The sequence below is a fragment of the Protopterus annectens genome, chromosome 2.part0 (assembly GCF_019279795.1).
Source record: "Protopterus annectens isolate FY-2018-M chromosome 2.part0, PAN1.0, whole genome shotgun sequence".
NCBI lineage: Eukaryota > Metazoa > Chordata > Ceratodontiformes > Protopteridae > Protopterus > Protopterus annectens.
Window position 1 is genome coordinate 1,071,225,386 of NC_056728.1, and position 22,809 is coordinate 1,071,248,194.

The 22,809-nt window shown below is 39.7% G+C and overlaps 1 protein-coding gene across 5 annotated transcripts in view; it reads right to left on the bottom strand.

Moving 5' to 3' along the window:
- The window catches only part of PSIP1 (PC4 and SFRS1 interacting protein 1), an 801,135-nt gene that overhangs the window by 738,953 nt on the left and 39,373 nt on the right, over nucleotides 1-22,809 (bottom strand). The window lies entirely within an intron of this gene.

Sequence of the window (22,809 nt, forward strand, 5' to 3'; positions counted from 1 at the left end):
ATGTTAGAGTGTATTCACTGTTGCAATCATCACATTTGGGTTATCTGCCTGCAGGTAGCCCTCAGCCGGCCTGATTACTAGGAGTCTTTGGATTCCTGCGTCGGATGCTGTCGCTTCTTCCTTGACGTCAGGTCGTCAGGGGTATAAAACATGCAGCCGACGCCATTACACAAGTTTTTCTTGCCCCAGATGTCAGGTTCCCCCCATAATAGGAAGCAATTAAATGGTATGGTAAAACCCCATTCAAAAAAGAAAATACACAAGGAAAAATAGACATAACAACCATAAGGAGAGGTAGAGCCAACAGAAGTCATGGGACTGGAGGGAGGGTAACCAGGACTGCAACAGTGAATACACTCGAACATCTACATTTATGGTAAGTGTACACAACTGTACTATGTTCTTCGTGTTTCACTGTTGCAGTCATCACATTTGGGTTGATTCCCAAAGCTAAGGAAGGGAGGAGGAAGTTAAAGAGCATTAGGGCCAAATATTAATCCCTGCAAGACTGCAGTGGCAAATCCAGCTCTGGATTTAGAATAGATAGGCAAGTGGTAATGCTTGGTGAAGGTATGTACAGAGCTCCAGGTAGCAGCTTCTAGGATGTCCCAGGTAGGGAACCCTCTGAGAAATGCTGCAGAGGTAGATGCAGCCCTGGTGGAATGTGATCTTATCCCCTGTGGGGTAGGTTTTCCATGGTGCTTGTAGCAGAAATGAATGCAATGGGCTAACCATTTGGAAATGGTTTGTTTTGAAATGGCCTTCCCCTCTGCCCCTGCAGCAAAGCTAACTAGCAGCTGCTCAGAATTTCTTGTAGGCTTAGTCCTGTCCAAATAGAATCTAAGCTGTCTGTGCATGTCCAGACTTTTTGTTGCCGCTATGAATTTGTGGCTGCCTTTTTAAAAAACAGTACGTAGTAGTTCATTGCTTAATTGTTCAATTGCTTTTTGCCTGTTGATTGGGTTCTCCTTGTAACTGTGTGTATATATAGCAAGCCTTTTTTAGAAGTAATTGTCTGAAGAAGTCTGTGTCATTAAACCAGACGAAAAGCGCTTTAACAAACTTTAATAAATTTCCTTATATTTTTGGTCGTTTGAAGTACCGTTTTTCCTGCTCCGTTTCAGCTGTGTTGGTTTACTAGTTCGTGTTTAACGTACTGGTCTTCTACGTTTCCCTCATTATCCTTTATCACCCTTACCTGCTGCACATCTTTACTAGCTCGGTCCCTCTGTCTAGCCAATCGATACAGTTCCTTTTCTCCCTCCTTAGTGTCCAACCTTTCATACAACTCTTCATATGCCTTATTCGTAGCCTCCACCACCTCTCTCTTTGCCATGCACCTCATCTCCTTATACTCGAGTACTTTCTTCATCTCACTGACAATCCCACTTCTTCTTCGCTAACATCTTTCCCTGTATACTCTCCTGTACTTCTTCATTCCACCACCAGGTCTCCTTGTCCTCCTTCATCTGTCCTGATGTGATACCAAGCACCTTTCTAGCCATCTCCTTACTAGCTCTGTTGTAGTTACCCAGCTATTCGGTAACTCTTCACTGCCACACAGTGCCTGTCTTAACTCTTCCCTGAACATCACCTCATAATTACCCTTTTTCAATTTCCACCATTTGATCCTTGGTGCTGCCCTCACACTCATCCCCCTCTTCTTGATCACCAATGTCATCCTGCAAACCACCATCATATGCTGCCTAACTACACTTTCCCCTGCCACCACTTTACAGTCTCCAATCTCCTCCAGACTGGCCCTTCTACATAAGATATAATCCATCTGTGTGCATCTTCCTCCACTCTTGTATGTCACCCTATGCTCTGTAATTTCTCCTAACTCTCACCTCACTTGTATTACTTACAGTCCACCCTGCACCTTCTTCAGTGTATCTGAATCTACTCTATCTTGTCCCTCTCCTTCCTTCTGTAGTCTTTAGCCTAGCCCTATATACATTGCCACTGTTTATCTTAAACTTGTGCTACCTCTTACCTGGAACTTCTAACTGCTCTACTATAATCTGCTGGTCACAGATTGACTCTGGGACCTCTTCCTTCACTTGCTCTATAATTGCTATATTTGCTTTCTCCTTTAACTCATACTTCCTTTCCTTTCTCTCTTGATCAGACTCCTGATCTTACCTTCCCCCCTACCTGCTCAGTCTACTTTTGTCACTTTAACTCTAATCTGTTCCCCTCCCACTTACCACAGTCACTCTTGCAACTCTTATGGACGTCCTCTCTTACTAGTACACCTGCTTGGGTTTTTGCCCCACCCTAGCCTCCCAGGACCTATTCTGCCCCATCCCCTCCCACTTTACCTCATATCCTTCCCAAAATCTTTAAAGGTGGCCAGTCCTGCGTGGCGCCATCTTTATTATCCTAACCTTTCTCCTGGCTGCTGTGTATCCCTGGCCCTAGCAGGTCTGCTTCTTTCAATGCAAGTGTTTTTTCCTGAAGGTGTTAGGATTGTTTATCTGTATATATTAACTGGTGCAGTGCTCATTGTTAGTGTTTTTCTGACGGTTCTCGGATTGCTTATCTGTTTATTATCTGCTACAATGCCAGGTTAATGGCTGTTTAAAGTGTACTTTTCTGTTAGAGAACCTATACACATCTTAATGATAATTGATACTTTAGCGCAAACTATAGTACTGCATTGGCTGAGCCCCCGCCAGTTGCGTCTGATATTTTTGTGATTAAAGTAGCCACATCGTAATTACTTTCATTTGGGTACGGAAGCGCTACTATTATATGGCTAAAGAAGTATAATCACAACTATTTGCGCTCCTTTAGTTACGCAAGTGCTTCTCATCAGAACACTAGTCGGAGCTTCTTGTAATTGCGTTGGAACTTCAGATTGTTCAGCGTGACCACTTTATACCAATATGGTAGGTCTTCAATCAGCAGCAGGTCTACAGGACTAAGTTCACTGTTTTTGAATTCATCTGCCTGCATCTTTTATGCACCTTTAAACTACATTAGTAGGAAACTCTCTAAAACATATTGGCAGGTCCAGCTGCATATTGGCATATATTGGCATTCCCCACGTGGCTTTAAAGTACGCCACTCACCTAGCATCAGCAACGTAGAGTTGCCAGGAGCGATATCCAGCTGATTCTAAACTGCGCACTTGCTGCGATGCATGGATATACCTCACCTTATTCCATTTTGTGCTCCATTTTATGGCTCATTAACACATTTTACTAAGATTGCAGCGTCGCTAACTTGCTGTGCCCCTCTTCATGAGCCTCACTCTACCTGTGCATCTTCACTTGTAGTGTTGACTATTATAGCTGTATAATGCTGGCATACTGCTTGTATTCTTAACTGTTTATACCTCCTGTATTCCTATTTACTCGTAGTAGAGGCTACAATTGTTGTTTAACACTGTCCAACTGCGGGTGCATTTTTAACTGGCTGAAGTCTTGCTCGCCGAGACCGTTGTAGCATATGTAGTGCTAGCCTCTCTACAGATTTCCCCTCTATTTTGGACAAACACCCTCTTTACTTTATGTCACATATATTAACGTGATGAATTTGCTACCTGACATTACCTGTTCTACAATATTATGTTGTCTACAATATTTAATCTTGGATTATATGTACTGCCCGTTTATTGCTTAATAATTGTAATATTGATTTGCTGTGCTACTCTATTCTCTAGAAACTGTATTTATCGGATTGGCTTTTTGGATACCGAATTTTGTGTACCTGCTTGTTAACTACTAGGTCACCGTGTCTATTAATTTCTGTTCTGAGATGACCTAGTGAAATAGTGCTGCCTTATGATTTTACTCACTACATTTAACTATTACAATATTAGTAAGTGATTAATACTGGGTCTTCTTATTATTGTTGTAATGGCTAAAAACAGTGAGGAAGTGTTTAATACTGGGTCATGTATATCACCTGCACGTGGTTAGATATTTATAGATTTTTAAATCAACTCGTCCTACGTAGAACATCCCCTCGGTCCTCCGCGTGGTGTGCAGTCCATAACCTGGAAGCCCCGTGCTAAGATAAAGGGCTGTCTCTTCCCATCCCCTATCTAGCTACCTTAAAGAGTACCCTACAGAACAGAAAGAACTCCCGAATGAATACCAAACTTTGGACCGCTTAGAAGTGCCTCTCACCAGCCTCGCAGTCAAGGCGATAGCATACAGTTCTGTTATTGAACTCTTCAAGAGTGAGTGTTTTTTTAAACCTAATTGTAAGGGCCAGCACACCCGCGGACCTACCCAGAGGCCATTCCTCCCCTTACTATACTGTCCTCCTAACTAATTAAGTGAGCTGTTGTAGTTCCCCACTTTTACCACTAGATGGCAGCAGAACACAGGATATGAGAACATTGTAGCCGACTTTCTAAAGCTCCCCCAGCTCTGCTGTATAATACCAAGTCCAGGTACCCCAATTCAAGCATAAAAACTATGAAATCTCCCCCAGAAAACAAATACGAAGGTATAACCTTTCATACATTAGGCTGAAAGGCATACTTGTAGAAAGCTGACCAACTACATTTAAACCTCTCACCATAGCACTGAATGCAAACGATGCCTTCTGCCATAATCTCCTTTTCCTCTGGAAACTAGACGTAGAAGGACATCTATTGCATATTACCTAGACAAAATTATACTCGGACAGTGTTACCTACCTACTCAAGGCCTTGGTAGTGCACAGTCTCTCTGTATTACTGATTACTTCTCAGTAGACAACCCACTCCGTGGCTCTACCCACTCTATTTGCCCTGCGGGTTGACTCCACTCCCCTACCCCCAATTTCCACACACCCCAGTGGCCCTAAACTTATACTATCTAGACCACTCCCTCACTCCCATCCCACCAATCCCACACACCAACCACTATACATACACAGCCACACCCCTCCTTTACCTAAACACTTACTCAAAGCCTTCTTATAGTATTTCTCGCTTATCCAATACCTTATATCAACAAGGATTAATTCCCAATTGGGAAAGCTTAACCTACTCAATATACCTTATTATATATTTTTTATCCATCCTCACTCCCACTCACCTGCATCATTAAGCTCATCAGTATGTCTAAGGTAACCAAAGCCATCACAACCAAACTAACATTTCTAACAATATGAATACCTGTCCTCGCCTCAGCCTATATCCTCACCTCCTTTGAAAAACTGACTTATTACCAGTTTAATTACTCTCCAAAACAAACAGCCATACTAACCTTGACCCACACCCATACTCAAATAAATATCACTTCCAATCCCAGCTACCTGCTAGCCAAATACCATAGACTCTCACATATTAAATACAACAAACAGACAGTAAAGAAAGTAAAATATCAAATAAGCTAAACATACAACCCTACTCTAAGGCAAAAAATCCCCCCTTGAAAGATGGTGATATCCACCCTAATCTAGGCCCAACCAATGTCTACATAGTCAAAAATTACAGCCCTTATCCCACACCCCTTGTTATCCACCCCAAACCCCCCAATTCATTCCTAATAGGACATCTTAATATCCGCAGTATTAATAACAAAGTAGCCCATCTCCATGCCCTTCTAAATATTCACTCCTTTGATATCTTCTGCTTCACAGAAACGTGGTTAAAATCTGAAACTAAAGACAACAAAATCATTACCCTAGGATATAATATATTAAGACAAGACTGTAGAAAATGTAAGGGTGGGGGAGTAGCAATCTTATATGAAAATGGAATTCAGATTTCCTCTTTACCTTATAACCCACCTCAGGAAAATACAGAAATCCTTATCTCCAGATTTCAAATCAACCCCAGCAAACCCTTATATATCATCTATATCCATCTTCCTCCTGGTAACAATAACAATACAATCGAGGGTATCCTAAGCTGGGTGTCCTCTACTTACCCACAAGAAACAATAATACTAGGTGACTTTAATACTGACTGGAAAACTATCAATGCTGAAAATCCCACATCCCATATTAATCTTCATGGCTTTAGTCAAACAATTACCTCTACAACATGCATCAACAAACCAAATAAAAGAGAGAGAGCACCTTAGATTGGATTCTTATTAATAAACATAAACAAACTTATAAGGCAGGAACTCTGCCTGATGATGCAAGTGATCACACTCTAATATTTCTAAACCCCCCCCCCCCCACTTATAAGATTTCACGGACCAACAAACACTTCAACCCAGTACTATTTCAAAATGAACTAAGTGCCTGTGACTGGAATCCTTTAGAATCCCTCCCACTCAAAGAGGCTGTTAAACATTTCAGCTCTAAATTCTTAGCTATCCTTGATAGCTCCTGAACGTTCAATCAGAATGAAGACCAAACCAGCCCCCTGGTTTTCTAAGGAAACCAGACAAAAAATGTTGCTTAGAAACAAATCATGGGCTAAATGGAGAGCTACCAAAACTCTCTCTGACCAACAAAATTTTAGGCAGCTTAGAAATACTACAAAAAAGGCAATATACACACTGACAAAAAGAACTACTATTGTAAATTACAGCAAATTCACCAAAACAACCCACAGAAGTTCTGGTCAGGTATCAATAGACTCTTACTCCCAGATCACTCTCGTACATCAACCCCACTAGGGTCCGATCATAATACCCCCCTCCAAATAGCTAATGCTTTCAATACTTTCTTCACAGAGACCATACAGTCACTCGCCAGTCAACTATCCCCAGATAACTCAAGACTTCTACCACCAGTTCTGGCTCTCTCCCAACATTTAAATTGCAACACATCTCTACAGCTCTCATCTTCAAATTCATCCAAAAAGTGAAGCCTTGTACTCCTTCTGCTGACCAGCTACCATCTGAATACCTGCAAAAAGCAGCCAAGGTTATTGCATATCCGATATCCATCCTTATAAATAGAACCTTTAATGAGGGGACCATCCCAGAAATCTGGAAAATTTCCCAAATTATCCCCCTACATAAAGGTGGTAACTCAAAAGATTATTCTAAATACCGGCCTATAGCCCTTTTATCATCCTTAGCAAATATTATGGAGAAATGCATTCACTATCAGCTATTAGACCATTTAATTCAACATAACATTCTAGCAAACTGCCAACATGGCTTTAGGCCATTTCATTGTACCACTACTGCCCTCTTATCCTTCACAGATTCCATCAATAGAAATTGCAACAATAATATCCTCTCATCTGCACTCTTTATCGATCTCTCAAAAGCTTTCGACATGGTAAACCACACCCTTCTTATTAACATTCCAGAATCCCTTTCCCTTGACACTTTGGTTGTCCACTGGTTCAAGTCCTACCTCAGCAATAGGCAACAGGCAGTTCTCTGGGAGAATAATCTATCATCACTCCTGCCAGTCACCCTTGGAGTCCCTCAGGGCTCTATTCTAGGACCTCTCCTTTTTTCACTATTCATCAATAACCTGCATGTAGCAATTCCTCAAGCCACCTGCATACAATATGCAGACGATTCGACAATTATATGTTCAGCTAACTCCCCTCAGAACTACATTCCTCAACTCAGAAGGTATTCAACATAGTCAAGACATGGTTCTTGAAATGTTGCCTCCTTCTAAATGCCAAAAAAACTAAGCTCCTACTCTTTGTACCTACCTGTAAGTCCTCCCCTGTAGACTTCTCAGTCAGCTCCACTAACAGCATCCTCATATCCCCAGACTCTACCACTAAACTGTTAGGCATCACAATTGATAATAACCTTAACTCTGATAGCCATATAAACAACACTATAAAATCAGTAAACAAAAAAATTGGCTCCTTATACAGAATTAAACCCTTTTTAATGCCATCAGCCAGAATCAAAATTGCCCACTTTCACTTAATCTTCTATATGCCTCACCTATACACGCTAACCTAAAACAAATAATCTTATCAAACTAGCTAATTCCTACAATAGCATTGCCTGATTTGCTACTGGCAATCCCTTTAGAACCCACCACTGTCTGAATCTACTGCAACTAGGCTGGTTAGAACTACAAAATCATCTGTTATTCTCAACTGACCATTGCCCACAAGCTATTCTACCAACCTAACATCACTCTTATACTCTCTAACCTCATAATTCCCTACAAAAGTCTAAATTCACTACGCTCTTCTAGCAAACTTCTAGCCACCATAACTAAGTCCAGCAACTCGGCAGGGGATTCCTTGTTCTCCAACACTGTAGGTAAAAACTAGAACCTTTTACCTAAAGAACTAACTTTACTTCCCTCTCTGCCTTTCTTTAAACAAAACCTCAAAAACCACCTGAAGATCCATTGGTTATGCCGCTGCAGCAACCCCGACTAATCCATTGTTTCACTACTTCTCGTCTCCTTTTCTCACTAAACTCTGCTGCATATCCCTTTAAGGGCAGTACTGTAACTAGCAATCCTAAAACAACCTGTTGTACTGTAATTTACCTATGTATTATACTGTGTATCAACTTGTCTTATACCGTCTGACACTGTTTAGTGTAATACTTCTTTTTATTATTACATTCATATCTTTTATCTTTTTTTTTTACAGTGTGTAAATATTGTTTGTACATTCTGTGTGCTACTTTCAGAGCTTTTCTCCCTGGGCCTCTAAAGAAAATGGAAATATATCCAGTTAGGCTAGCCCGGTTAACAAATGTAAAATAAAATAAAATAAAATAAAATAAATATGACTAGACATTATTATGAGCCTGTTGGCATCTAGACTTAGAGTACTATTCCTAAGCTTTATGTTGCTTTTCTTAGTAAGAGTTAATGTGTAAAATGAATTTTATTAATATATTTGTCTAACTTCCTAAACTATCTTTGTCTAATTGCTGCATGCATAGCTGTCTTGTTTACTTAATTTGCGTTTTTCTCCTTTCTAAACCTACCCAGCTTTTAACCTCTTAACCTGCTGTTGACTGGTGAATCTACCTGCCTGCCCTATAAGGAATCTCTCAAAACAAAAGAAAGCCATCTCATCTGCAAGGAAGTTACAATCCTGCATTCAAAACCCTTCCATATAGAAGCAACAAAAGTAGGTCTCCTCTCATACAGGCTCTGAAAGAATACAAAGTAGTATCTGTAGTCCAGTTTGTTGTGTGAAACCTCCCTCCTCAGCCATTACCCAGCGGCCATACCCCCCTCCTACCCCATAATAAGCTTCTGTACTTTAACATTCTTTACTCCAGCTGTGTCCTACTACTTCTTTTCCTCTATTTTAGTGCTGCCTGTAGTTTTAAGCTTTGGTCACTAGGTGGCTCTCCACACTAGGCTCTGTAATTTCTCCTATCACCTCACTTGTATTACTTACACTCCACCCTGCACCTTCTTCAGTGTATCTGACTCTACTATCTTGTCCCTCTCCTTCCTTCTGTAGTCTTTAGCCTAGCCCTATATACCCTGCCACTGTTCATCTTAAACTTGTGCTACCGCTTACCTGGAACTTCTAACTGCTCCACTATAATCTGCTAGTCACAGATGGACTCTGGGACCTCTTCCTTCATTTGCTCTAACCTGCTCCGCTCCCCTACCCTACCTCCAAATCCCACCCAACCCCAGTACGTCTGTACTTATACCTCCTTGGCCACACTCCCATTCTGTGTCAACCTATAGACTGCACTATCTTGTTACATACTTAACACTTAACTCCTAATTGCTTAGTACCTCCCTTTATCTAATCCTCTCTATACAACCTCACCAATTACCTTCCCCTTACTACTCACATTTTCATCCCACTGCCTTAGCTTTCCTTTCATCTTAACATGCTTATCACTGCCATACCTAAACTCTTACTTGTTCCTCTTTTTTTATAATTCTTCCCTCTCTACCTATATCACATATCCTCACCAGTTATGAATACCTAAACCATACTGGTTTTCAACATCCCTTAAAACAAACAACTCCTCTCTCTCTTTCATCTCCAGCAACTCATTGTAACATAACATCTTCGTCATCTTACCTTCTACCTCAGTTTCATAGATTAACCCACATCAGGTACCTCCAACTTAGAAAACCATACTGTAATTTTTCCAAACTCTTAAAGCACTCACATACACAACAACACCACCTACTTCTACATGGTGACATTCATCCTAATCCAGGCCCAGAAAACACTGATTCCCAACCTTTCTAGACCACATCTGAAACCCCAATTAGTGGCCCCAACTCTCTTCTTATAGCTCACCTCAGCATACGTAGCTTAAACAATAAAATTATACAGCTACATGCACTATTAGGTTTATAATCTTTCTGACATCCTATATCTAACAGAAACTTGGCTCAAGCCAGCAACTAGCGATGATGATATAATACCACCTGGATATAATATCCTGAGACGAGATCATCTAAACAAAAAAGGTGGTGGGGTAGCAATATTGGATAAATCTGAATTACAAATTACAACACTGGATACTCAACCTCCCACTCCTAACAATGCTGAAATCTTAATCACTAAACTGCAGATTAATACAAATAAATCATTATACATTATATGTGCCTATAACCCTCCAGGTAATAACATTAATACTCTTGAAAATTCACTTAGCTGGTGGTCCACATCCTTCCCACAAGAAACCATACTCCATGGAGATTTTAATATCGACTGGTACTGCTGTACTTCAGCCAAACCTACTACTTACATAAACCTTTCTGGCTTTTATCAAACCATCACCTCTCCTACCAGAGCCCACAAACCTAGCAATAAAAAAGTGCCTTAGACTGGATATTCATTAATAGTAATCCTCTCCTATATAAAACAGGTACATTGCCTGATATTAGTGACCACTCTCTTACCTTTATAACTAGACAAAAGACCACTATTCCCAACCAAACTACCTTTAGGACTACCCGGAACAAGAAATATCTAAACCCAGACAGCTACCTAGCTGAGCTCAAAGCTTGCAACTGGTCACCCCTAAAATACCTACCTCTTGATGATGCGGTGTCATACTTTAATTCCAAATTCCTGCTAATTCTTGACCGCCATGCCCCTTCTCGTACAGTCAGAACTAGGAACAAACCTGCTCCTTGGCTCTCCAAAGAGAACAGGCACAAAATGCTACAGAAAAATAAGATTTGGTCTAAATGGAGTTATATAAAAGACCCTACGGACCATCTAAACTTTAGACAGCTTAGAAACACTACTAAAAAAAAGCTGTGGGGCAGCTGGTGGTTTGCAAGAGAAGTGAACAGGATCGATGTCTGGAGTTCCCACATTGCACTGTCTGAGTTTTCAGAAATCTTTACGAGATATCCACTCAACACCGTTTCACTGCGGGGATCCATAATTCTGTCAACAACACATCTAAGGAGTTCTTGTGCCCGCGCCCAAGAAAACCTTGCCTGAAGATTTGAGTTAAAACTGAGAGCAGTCTCATGACAGTTGTGTTGTGTGTTAGAATCAACCTGCCCTGGAAGAGTAAAAGTAAAACTCTTTTTATGCAAAAAGTGGACTGCTAACATCTCTCAAGTTGATATGTAAGATGTTGTAGTCTGGCAGGCCACTTGTCTTGTATCCACTTTCCATTCAGATCCCACCACAAAATTCCTTTTTGAATGCAAATTATTATTACAATGACAGTGTCCAAATCCAGTGTGTGCTGTGTCCATTTTTGTTGCCATACCATTGTAGATTCCTCATATGCAGTTTGGCATGCAGAAGCACATCAGAATATGAGAGATGCCAACCCTATGCTTGTCAGACTGCACTGATGTGAGACAACTGGATGAATGAAACAATAAGAAAAAAGATGTCCGAAGTCAAGGGGCCATTGTCCGGTTGTATTGGGCCATTTGGGATGCTGTCACACATGTCACACTGAGAGAGTACTAGACTGGACTATTTCGCTCACTAGAAGACCCTTTATTTCCAGGCATTCACTCAATGCAGGCAAATGATGAAGAAGCATCACATAATTTTCCTCTGAAAGAAGCTCGCCCCTCAGGATAGATCAGAATCAGTAATCGCCCAAATAAGGATAGATCTGTATTCCTTTTAACCTGAGGAAAGCTTATCACTCGAGCTAACTTTCGTGAACAATTCTGCAGTAGATAAGCCAAAGGGCAATGTGCAGAGAACTGATGCACTTACTTCCTAGCTCGCTGTCTGGAATACTTCCTGCAACCTCCTCTGATAGAAAGTGAAGATACCATCCCTTGAGATCCAAAGTTACAAAAAAGCCTGCAACGCCCAGCAGATTTAAATTTGGGAATGTCCAGATTTTTTGAAGGATAGATAAGTCCAAAATTGGTCTCCACGTGTTCCCTTTCAAATTGGTCAGAGGTGTGAGGAATAAATCCCTAGGCCCACTTCTGGCATGGGGAAATCCTAGGAATACTCCCTTGATGGGACCGCAGAATGGCCCTTAGGCCTCTTAACAGAGAAATTGGAGGAACGCCTGGCATTTGAACGCCTTTGAGGCGAGGTATGGCCTTAAAAAAATGGCAAGGTATGGAAATAAAACCAATAATACCAGTATGATAAAATTAAACCCAATTTCTTGAAAAGTGCCAACCTTCCTTCTTTGAAAAGTGCCCAGACGAGAAGGCAAGGGAAAAGGGAGGATTGCTTGTCAGGGGGCAGCTGACTGGTTGCTGCGTCACAACCAACGCACTCCCTGCCCCAAAGAGACTGCAGAAGGCCCTGTTGAAAGCTGAGGGGAGCCCCCCCCTCTCTGTTTCACCATGTCCCAGATCTTGGGAATCATAAGAAGGATACGCCCACCCTTTATCACCCTCTACTAAACTCTTTTTCTACTAAACTTTGAGGCTGAACTTTCAAAAAATGCTTAACCTTAGCCTTAGATTTATTTTCTTGTCTAAACTTCAAAAACAGGAGAACCAACATCAGATTGTAAATGAGCATCTAAAATCTAAAGTTTCTAAAATCCTTTGTTTTAACATCTGTCTCAGCCAGCCGCTCAGCTGCTCGAAGAACAAGACAGTGGCAGCCCACAGTAGACTAGACGACAGCATCAAAAAACCACCACATTGCAAAGAATGCTACCCACCTGTTCAGAAACATGTACTAAATCTGCTCTTCTTACAATCAATACCTTCCTCCAGAGCATCAACCTTAGACTTCAATCACTTAAGGAGCAGGGAACCCCACCTAATCCCTAATCAAATTAATCTGGCTTATGCATATGCTTGGCTTTCCAGTTGAAGAAGAAGAAGGGGTGACACCAACTGAAGCTAAAACTGCCCTCCCCTGGAGCTGCCTTCCCTTGACAGAGAGAGGGACTGAATCCACCCCAGGGAAGGGAGGAAGGGATAGTAACCTGGAAAGCCCCCTCAGCCTGCCCTGCCCCCCGGAGAGCCCTGCAATAAGTCTCTCCCTCCTCCCAAAGAACCCAAAGAAACCTCCACCCACCTGCCCCCACCTCCACCAGAACTGCGCGTCCGTCAGCCCGTTTCTTTCCTAGGTAGTTCTGTCAGCTTTGTTGTTGCTCTTTCTAGCGGCGCCGAGCATCCGACGGCATTTTACGGCACCACGCATTCCCAAAGACATTCCCTACAACAATCCACCTGGCACAATCCAACTTCTCTTTATAGTATGCTTATAGAACAAGAGCCGACACCCAACAACGCCGTGTTTTCAGGCCTAAACACTGGAATACACACAAGGAGTATGATCTATGATGCATCTGTTTCCCACATTATTCCCATGCAATTCACTTTTTCTGACATCCGTAAAACCAAAGGCAAGAAAAAAAAAATAATTCCCCAACGTAACGGGTAACTACTTTGACTCGGCCTCGGGAACGAAAAAAAATTCAGATCAGAACGCCAACCGGGCACTTGCGAATGCTGCATCTGCATACTGCATCGATGGCAAAAAGAAAGGATATGTCGGGTCGGTCATGCGCATTTGTACCCTGACGCCCCGATGTCGTCAACGCCGCCTTGACGACGCCAGCCTTTATTTTTTGATATTCGGGTGCCGACCGCAGTGACAGACTACCCCAAGTGTAAGGACTGCAGCAATGTGAGATGAAGAACATCTAATTATTCTTGACAAAAAAAACTATTAGCATAAACTCCAACAAACCCAACCGCATAATCCTCAAAAATTCTGGTCAGGCATTAATAGGCTACTTCATCCAAGTCACTCCAAAACGTCTACCCCATCTAACTTGACTCAGAACACTCCCATCCAAATCGCAGATACATTTAACAAATTTTTCTCTGAATCAGTCAAATCACTAGCAAAAACCTTATCCCCAGCTAGCACCACTACACCACCCTCAATAGCGAATAATCATCATGCATTTACTCTACAACCAGTGCCAACATCACTCGTCCATATGCTTCTTCAAAAACTTAAACCTTGTACTCCATCAGCTGACCTCCTCCCAGCCGAATATCTGCAAATGGCAGCTGGTGCACTAGCCTACCTTATTTCCATCTTAATAAACAGAACTATTACAGAATGTACCATCCCTTCTCTCTGAAAAGTCTCACATATAATTCCATTGCATAAGGGTGGTAACTCAACTGAACTCACTAACTTTCGACCCATTGCCATACTCTCTCCTTTAGCAAAAATCATGGAGAAATGTATTCACTGGCAGCTACTTGAGCATCTCCTACAAAACAAGCTACTGGCTGACTGCCAGCATGGCTTTAGGCCATTCTACAGAACTACAACTGCTCTCTTATCCTTCTCTGATTGTATTAATAGAAATCTTAATAACAACTTGCTTTCCTCTGCTCTCTTTATAGACCTCTCTAAAGCCTATGACATGGTTAATCATCAATTAATGTTAGATACACTACAATCACTTTCCTTAGATACTCAGGCAGTCAAATGGTTTAAGTCCTATTTTAGGTAACAGACAACAGGCAGTCCTCTGGGACAATAAATTATCTACTCCGCTCCCAGTCATTCTGGGTGTCCCACAAGGCTCCATTCTGGACTTCTCCTCTTTTCTATTTTCATTAAGGATCTGAAAACTACCTTCCCCCAATCCACCTGCATACAATATGCTGACAACTCGACATTAATCTGTGCCACAGCCCCTTCAGCTGAACTCCAGTCCAGTACCCAAAGAGTACTTACCTTAGTTGAAAACTGGTTCCATCAACGCTGTCTCCTCCTTAACCCCACAAAAAACTAAACTATTACTGTTCACTCTCACACAGACGTCTACCCGTATTAAATTTCACAATTACATCAAATAATAGCACTGAAATAGCACCTAACACAACCACTAAACTCTTAGGTGTAACAATTGATCATAATCTTAACTATGACACTCACATAAGCTTAACTATCAAAGCAGTTAATAGAAAACTTGATTTCCTCTACAGGCTTAAACCCTTTCTTACACCCTCTGCCAGGACTACTATTGCTCAAACACATCTAATCTCCACCCTACTCTACGCCTCCCCCATTTATACCAACTTATGAATCTAAACAAACTGGCAACCTCCTATAAGAACATCGCCAGACTTGCCACTGGCTCCCATTTTAGAACCCACCACTGCCAAAAATCTGAAACAGCTAGGATGGCTGGAATTTCAAAACCACGTTCTTCTTCAGCAACTTACTATCACTCACAAGGTCCTGTACCATCCCACTAATACTCCTGTACTCTGTAATCTTATTAGTCCTTATATAAATCTCAAAACTCTACGCTCAGCAAATAAGTTACTAGTAGCCACCCTTAAATCCAATAACACATCTAATAACTGCCCGTTTACTAACTTTGTTGGAAACACTTGGAACAGACTTCCAAATGATCTAACTTCCCTTACATCTACTCCATTGTTTAAGAACCAGCTAAGAGTCTTCTTTAAATCCCAATGGTTATGTACATGTTCTAAACCAGACTGACACCCTCTCCCTTTGCTAAAATGCCTCTAAAACTTCAACACTTATATCCATTTCTTATTTCCTTCACTATTTGTTTAGGATGCTCTACACTTTTTTTCTAGTTTTAACTCAGTATTTTATTTTCTGTTCCCTGTCAAACTACTACTTAATAAAAACTAGCCTTTCCAAAGATTTGCTACATGCCATGCCCTGTGTGCATCTATGTATATAAGATGTTTGTTACATGCCATGCCCTGTGTACATCTATGTATATAAGATGTTTGTTACATGCCATGCCCTGTGTACATCTATGTATACAAGATGTTTGTTACATGCCATGCCCTGTGTACATGTATATAAGATGTTTGTTACATGCCATGCCCTGTGTACATGTATATAAGATGTTTGTTACATGCCATGCCCTGTGTGTATCTATGTAAATAACATGTTTGTTACACGCCATGCCCTGTGTACATCTATGTATACAAGATAAGTAAAACAAGATGCGATATCCTGGGTAATCCAGAGGCTTTATTGCACACACTTCTTGAAAATAAAATAAAAAAACAAATATCAGAATTACTTTACAACAACAAATACTGAGCACTTTCACCCGCTACAAATACGCGGGTTTCTTCAGAGTACAAATATACTGTGTTAACACCAACCTCTTATAGTGAGGCAAATAAATGCATTAATTGAGTAATTACATAATTGCATAGCAACGCCTAATGTTATTTGATTTGTTGGATATTAGCTTACAAAAGTAAGTATGAAGAGAAGGTATAAAATTCATAGTAGTGCAGTTCAAGAGGGCATAACGCTGAAAGTTTAATATATATAAATGTCTACTTTGACAAGCTATGTGGTAGATAGCATTAAGCTTGTTAGTGTCGTAAGTAAATAAAATATTTAAAATATTTAACATATTTAAATTTAAAATATTTTAAGATATTTTAAAATAACATTTCCTTTTGTGAAAATGATAATGATAATAAAATTCGCTTCGAGTGTAACTATGATATAATTGTAATTGTAATAAATAGGTAGTCGAATAATATATACATATAGTTGTGGTTATAAATATAAATATATAAAAATACTTATATGTAAATATATAAATACAAAAGTTCAAGAAAATATATATATATATATATATATATATATATATATATATATATATATATATGTATATATATGTACCATAAATGTTAATGTAATAGTAGTAATAAATATATGTACAAATAATATATATAAATTCATAAAAATGTCGTATGCATAAATACATAGATGAATAATGAGATATTTGCTGTAATGTTATTGTCACAAATGACCATAAGAATATCTAGAAGGTGTATATATAATATAATATATTCTATAGATAACATATGTAAAATGATTTTAAAAAACAAAAATACATTTCATATTTATTCAAGTGAATATAAACAGATTCATATGCACATTGATTTATACTTCAAAATACTGGCAATACTAATGTGCCCATTCAATTTAAAATAACGGATTATGGAACATATAAGAGACATTAAACATAAAAAAGAAGCCAATGCCCTTTATGTTCACAGTACTACATGTAGCAACTTTAAAAGATTTATATTCTTCATTATAGATAGAATATACAACCCCTGGGAAAAGGAAGGTGACCTAGACAACTTATTACTAACAAAGGAGTGCCTGTGGCAACTTAGATTAAATGCCAGTGCTACACCAGGATTGAATGGGCACATTAGTATTGCCAGTATTTTGAAGTATAAATCAATGTGCATATGAATCTGTTTATATTCACTTGAATAAATATGAAATGTATTTTTGTTTTTTAAAATCATTTTACCTATATGTTATCTATAGAATATATTATACTATATATACACCTTCTAGATATTCTTATGATCATTTGTGACAATAACATTACAGCAAATATCTCATTATTCATCTATTTATTTATGCATACGACATTTTTATGAATTTATATATATTATTTGTACATATATTTATATTTATATATATATATTTATTACTACTATTACATTAACATTTATGGTACATATATATATATATATATATATATATATATATATATATATATATATATTTTCTTGAACTTTTGTATTTATATATTTACGTATAAGTATTTTTATATATTTATATTTATAACCACAACTATATGTATATATTATTCGACTACCTATTTATTACAATTACAATTATATCACAGTTACACTCAAAGCGAATTTTATTATTATTATCATTTTCACAAAAGGAAATGTTATTTTAAAATATCTTAAAATATTTTAAATAATTCAAATATGTTAAATATTTTAATATTTCATTTACTTTCGACACTAACAAGCTCAATGCTATCTACCACATAGCTTGTCAAAGTAGACATTTATATATATTAAACTTTTAGCATTATGCCCTCTTGAACTGCACTACTATGAATTGTATACCTTCTCTCCATACTTACTTTTGTAAGCTAATATCCAACATATCAAATAACATTAGGTGTTGCTATGTAATTATGTAATTACTCAATTAATGCATTTATTTGCCTCACTATAAGAGGTTGGTGTTAACACAGTATATTTGTACTCTGAAGAAACCCGCGTATTTGTAGCGGGTGAAAGCGCTCAGTATTTGTTGTTGTAAAGTAATTCTGATATTTGTTTTTTTATTTTATTTTCAAGAAGTGTGTGCAATAAAGCCTCTGGATTACCCAGGATATCGCATCTTGTTTTACTAGTGTTTGCTTCGATCTTGTATCACAGTTATGTATATAAGATGTCTGATAGATACTAGCTATTCATTTCTTTTTGCTTTCCATGTCTAACCCACTGCACTAAATCTGCTACAACTATTCTTCTATAGTTATATCAACTGCTCTAAATCTCTTTCCACCAACTCTAATATAATTATTTTTTTTCTCGCTCTTTTTCTTATATTGTTATTTCATTTTCTCTTTTCCCTTTTTGTCCTCTCTCACCTACCAACTTAAATTAAATCTATGGTAAAGTTTTTTTTACATTAATCTAGTGTTATAATGTTTTCTTTAAGTAGATGCTGTGCATCTTTATTCAATTTATTTAATATTGTTTTGGAGCTTTTCTCCCCGGGCCTCTACTGAAAATTGACATATATCCAGTTAGACTAGCCTGGTCAACAAATGTAAAATAAACACATACATACATAAATACAGAGGTCCAGGATAGGACGTCAGGATCTTTTCTGGGTACCAGAAAAAGTCTTGAATAAAAGCCTTGTCCCCTTTGTTCTGTTGGGACAGGCTGAATAGCCCTAATATTGAGGAGAGAGAGAGAGAGAACCTGCTGTTAGGCCTCTGCCCACTGATTTGGGGACAGGTCTGGCCCACCATTTGGTGTTAGTAGGGTGTGGAAGTGGAGTCTGTATCCTTGAGAAGCTATGTTCAAAACCCAATTGTCCAGGGTAATGAGCTCCCAGTTTTTTGCATGCAGGGCGAGCTTTCCTCCTAAGGGAGCAGGTAGTAGAGCAGGGCTTGGAAGGGTTAAGGTTACGTCATTGTGCCATTTTTCTATAGGGGGGTGACTTACTACTCCCTGTTTTGGAAGTGAGAGCCCCCCACTGCTTAGGTTTGTGTGAAGCCTGAGACTGCAGCTTAGGTGGTCTGCTGTTCCTGGGTTTGGACTGAAAAGGCCTAGAAGGGACTGGAAAGGACCAGTTCTTTGAAGGCCAATGCCTACTGAATCTGGGAGGCTGTACTTGTAAGAAATCTTTAACAGTTTGCATAGATTTAGTTTTTTCCTCCATCCTTTTGAGGACTTCTTCTGTTTTGTTGCCAAAAAGGTGGTCTTGGTTTAAGGGAGCATCAAGTAATTTAGCTTTTACATGCTCTGGCAAGTTTTGTTCCCCAAGCCAAGCATGCCTTCTAAGTACAGACCCAGTGACAACAGCCCTGCAAGATGCTTCTAAAGCGTCAAAACCACATTGCAAAGTATGTTTACCAACTCGTTCTGCAGAATGCATTAAATCCTGTAATTCTTTGTGTTCAGTAAAGTCAGGAATCAACATCATTTTCTGTTTAAGTAGCCCCATAACATGCTGCTACTACTTTAACATAGGAAACTGGCAATTTAAAGCCCTAATGGCCAAAGTAGCAGAAGTGAATACCTTCTTACCCAATCTGTCTAAGGTTCTAGAATGTCTATCAGAAGGGGTAGGATTTTTGGGAGCAGTAGACTTGATGCCTTTTGGTCCTTGGGAAATGGTCTCTGGATCTGCAGAAGGATGCTTAAGAGGAACTTGTGAGAGTCAGGTACTCTAATACCGGTCAGGTTTTCTGGGAGCTGGAGGTAAAGTATCTGGGGAAAGGCTAGATTCTAAGAAAGCATCATCTACAATGTCCAGAACAGAAGGGATAGCTATAAGGCCTGTGTTGAGGTAGGAGTAAGAATTCCCTAAGCCTCTTTTTGCAGTCAGAGTACTCCTGGCTTTCCCAGAGGAAATGCTCCCAAAGAATGTGCAAGGTTTCACTGAAAGAAAAATCTTCTGAAGGGGAAGCAGAGAGAATGGAATCCTCTGCACCAGAATCCTCATAAGTAGATAAGGGCAAATCCTGTTAATCAGAAGGAGCAAAAAATCAGATTCCAGATCAGAAGAATCAGAAAGAAACTCAGTTCTAGGTCTCTTAGAGGGAGAAAGCTGGCTTCCCCTAATCAAGGTAATGAGGTCTTCAGCCATTCTAAGCATTTGTTTTTTAGGCATATGGGCATGCAGTTTGGTTGTCAGTTTTCTAGGCGTGGTGCAAATTTTAGGCCTGGATGAAAACAACGGCATCAGTTTAATATGAATATCTGTAGGCCTGAATACACCCTCAGAAGCCAGTGCCTGCACAGCGGCTCCAGACCCATCCAAGGTAGAGAAATCCGCAGATTCCATAGTCGAAGAAATATCTCGTGGCATACCAGACTCCGAATGGGTCTCAGTAGAGGCCTGCAAATCAGAAGTAGCGGTTATCAAGGGCTGCAAAAGCGCCTCACTAAGTACCAGCGGACTGGCGACTAGCTTAAAGGAAGCGTTGTCTGCAGTTTTGGATCTATGCAGTCTGTCTCTGTCTTTAACCTTATGCTTTTTTGGAAGATCGGTAGTCGGATGGCTTGACAAAGCAGAACACAGAACGGGTATGAAAATAATTAGCTGCAAAAATAGCCCACGACGGATAGTTTGGGTGTTGAATAAGGCACAAAACCGACAACGAGGGACGTCGTGGTCCGGGCCTAAGCAGGGGATGTAGTAGGAATGAAAATCTCTATGAGGTATTTGCTTCCCACAGGTAAGACAATTGTTAACTTTTACTGACATTGGTTAGAGCAAGAAAAATGATCCCCAATGGGGTACTTAGCTTTTTTGAAGACTTCGGGTCTGAAACTTGAAAATGAAAATTTCAGGAGTCTGCCGACTGGCACTTGCGAACTGCTTCTGCTTGGGGCACCGCACGGCAAGAAAGACTGATGTAATGGCGTCAGCTGCATGTTTTATACCCCCGACGACCTGACGTCAAGGAAGAAGCTACAGCATCAGATGCACAAATCTGAAGACTCTGGTATTCAGGCCAGCTGAGGGCTACCTGCAGGCAGATAACCCAAATGTGATGACTGCAACAGTGAAACACGAAGAACATCAAGGAAAATAACCAGAGATCCTGCGGAGGTAGTGGAAATATTTTAGAAATTTTATGTAAATCTGTATAAAGCAGAGAAATGTGGAAATCAAGAAAAGGTACAAAGGGAAATATTTACAGAAGAATTAAATATGTCAAGGTTAGAAGTAGATGAGGTTCAATTATTAACAGTTTGGACAGGAAGAAATGGGATAAAAATCTACAGGAAAGTCCCCAGGAATAGATGGTATTCCTGTGGATGTTTGGTAGCTGGGAGGGAATAAAATGATAAAGATCTGGAAGGTTTTAACAGTATTTTAAAAGAAGAAAAAGTACCAACATCCTGGAAGAAAGCTATGGTGGATGAAGTACCTAAAGATGGTAAAGACTCATTACAGACAGCTTCATAGAGGCTTAATTTGATTCTTAACCACGATTATAAACTGTTTATGTCTATAATGGTTGAAAGAATGGCAAAAGTGAAGCCAAAATTGTGAGATATGGATCAGTGTGGTTTTGTGGAGGGGAGACAAATACATATGACAACATTAATAGCACAATGATGATTCAGAGGGAAGCAGAACGTAAGAAAATACCACTACCATTATTGTTGGTGGGACTTAATGCACAGAAAGCATTCAAAAGAGTAAGCTGGGATTTTACGAGTAAGGCAATGGAAGCATTTGCATTCCCTGACACAATAATATGGCCCTCAACAAAAACATGATATAAACACCAATCAAAAGAGAATCGCTGCCATCAGAACTTGGAATAAAACTCTGAAAACAACCTTGACTACACATAACCAACCAGTAACCATGGTAATGGAAGTTTCAGGCAGAGAGAGGTGGGAGTAGGTAGGAGTGAGCAGTGGATGTCAAGTCACCCACCTGACAGACAATCTACACCATCACAATGCCAGGACCAATTGGAGAAAGATGTACTGCATGCAAAAGGATTGGCCAGGAACACGTGGTCAGTGCTGCCTGTGCAAGCATGCATGTGCACTGAATAAACTGCAAACTCTCATACTAACAAGTATGCACATCAGCCATGGGTAGCATGGCTAGGCATCCAACTACAAAATCCATCATTCTCCATGATGGCTGCTCCACCAGTCGACTTTTGCTCCTGCCAAATGTCACTGAAACAACCACTGCAATGAGGCACTAAATGGGTTCAAAATAAGCAGGAAGAAGCTAATGGTCAGCAAATGGGTGAAAATGATGCAGTGAAAAAAAAAAAAAAAAAACAAAGAATAAGGATGCTGCAGGGAATGATCCAATCTACAGGGGCATTCTAAACAGCATAATTATTGAACAATTCAACCACATGACCTATATATGCATTAGGAATTATCCAGTGTTTCTTACAAAGAGGTAAAATGATGCTA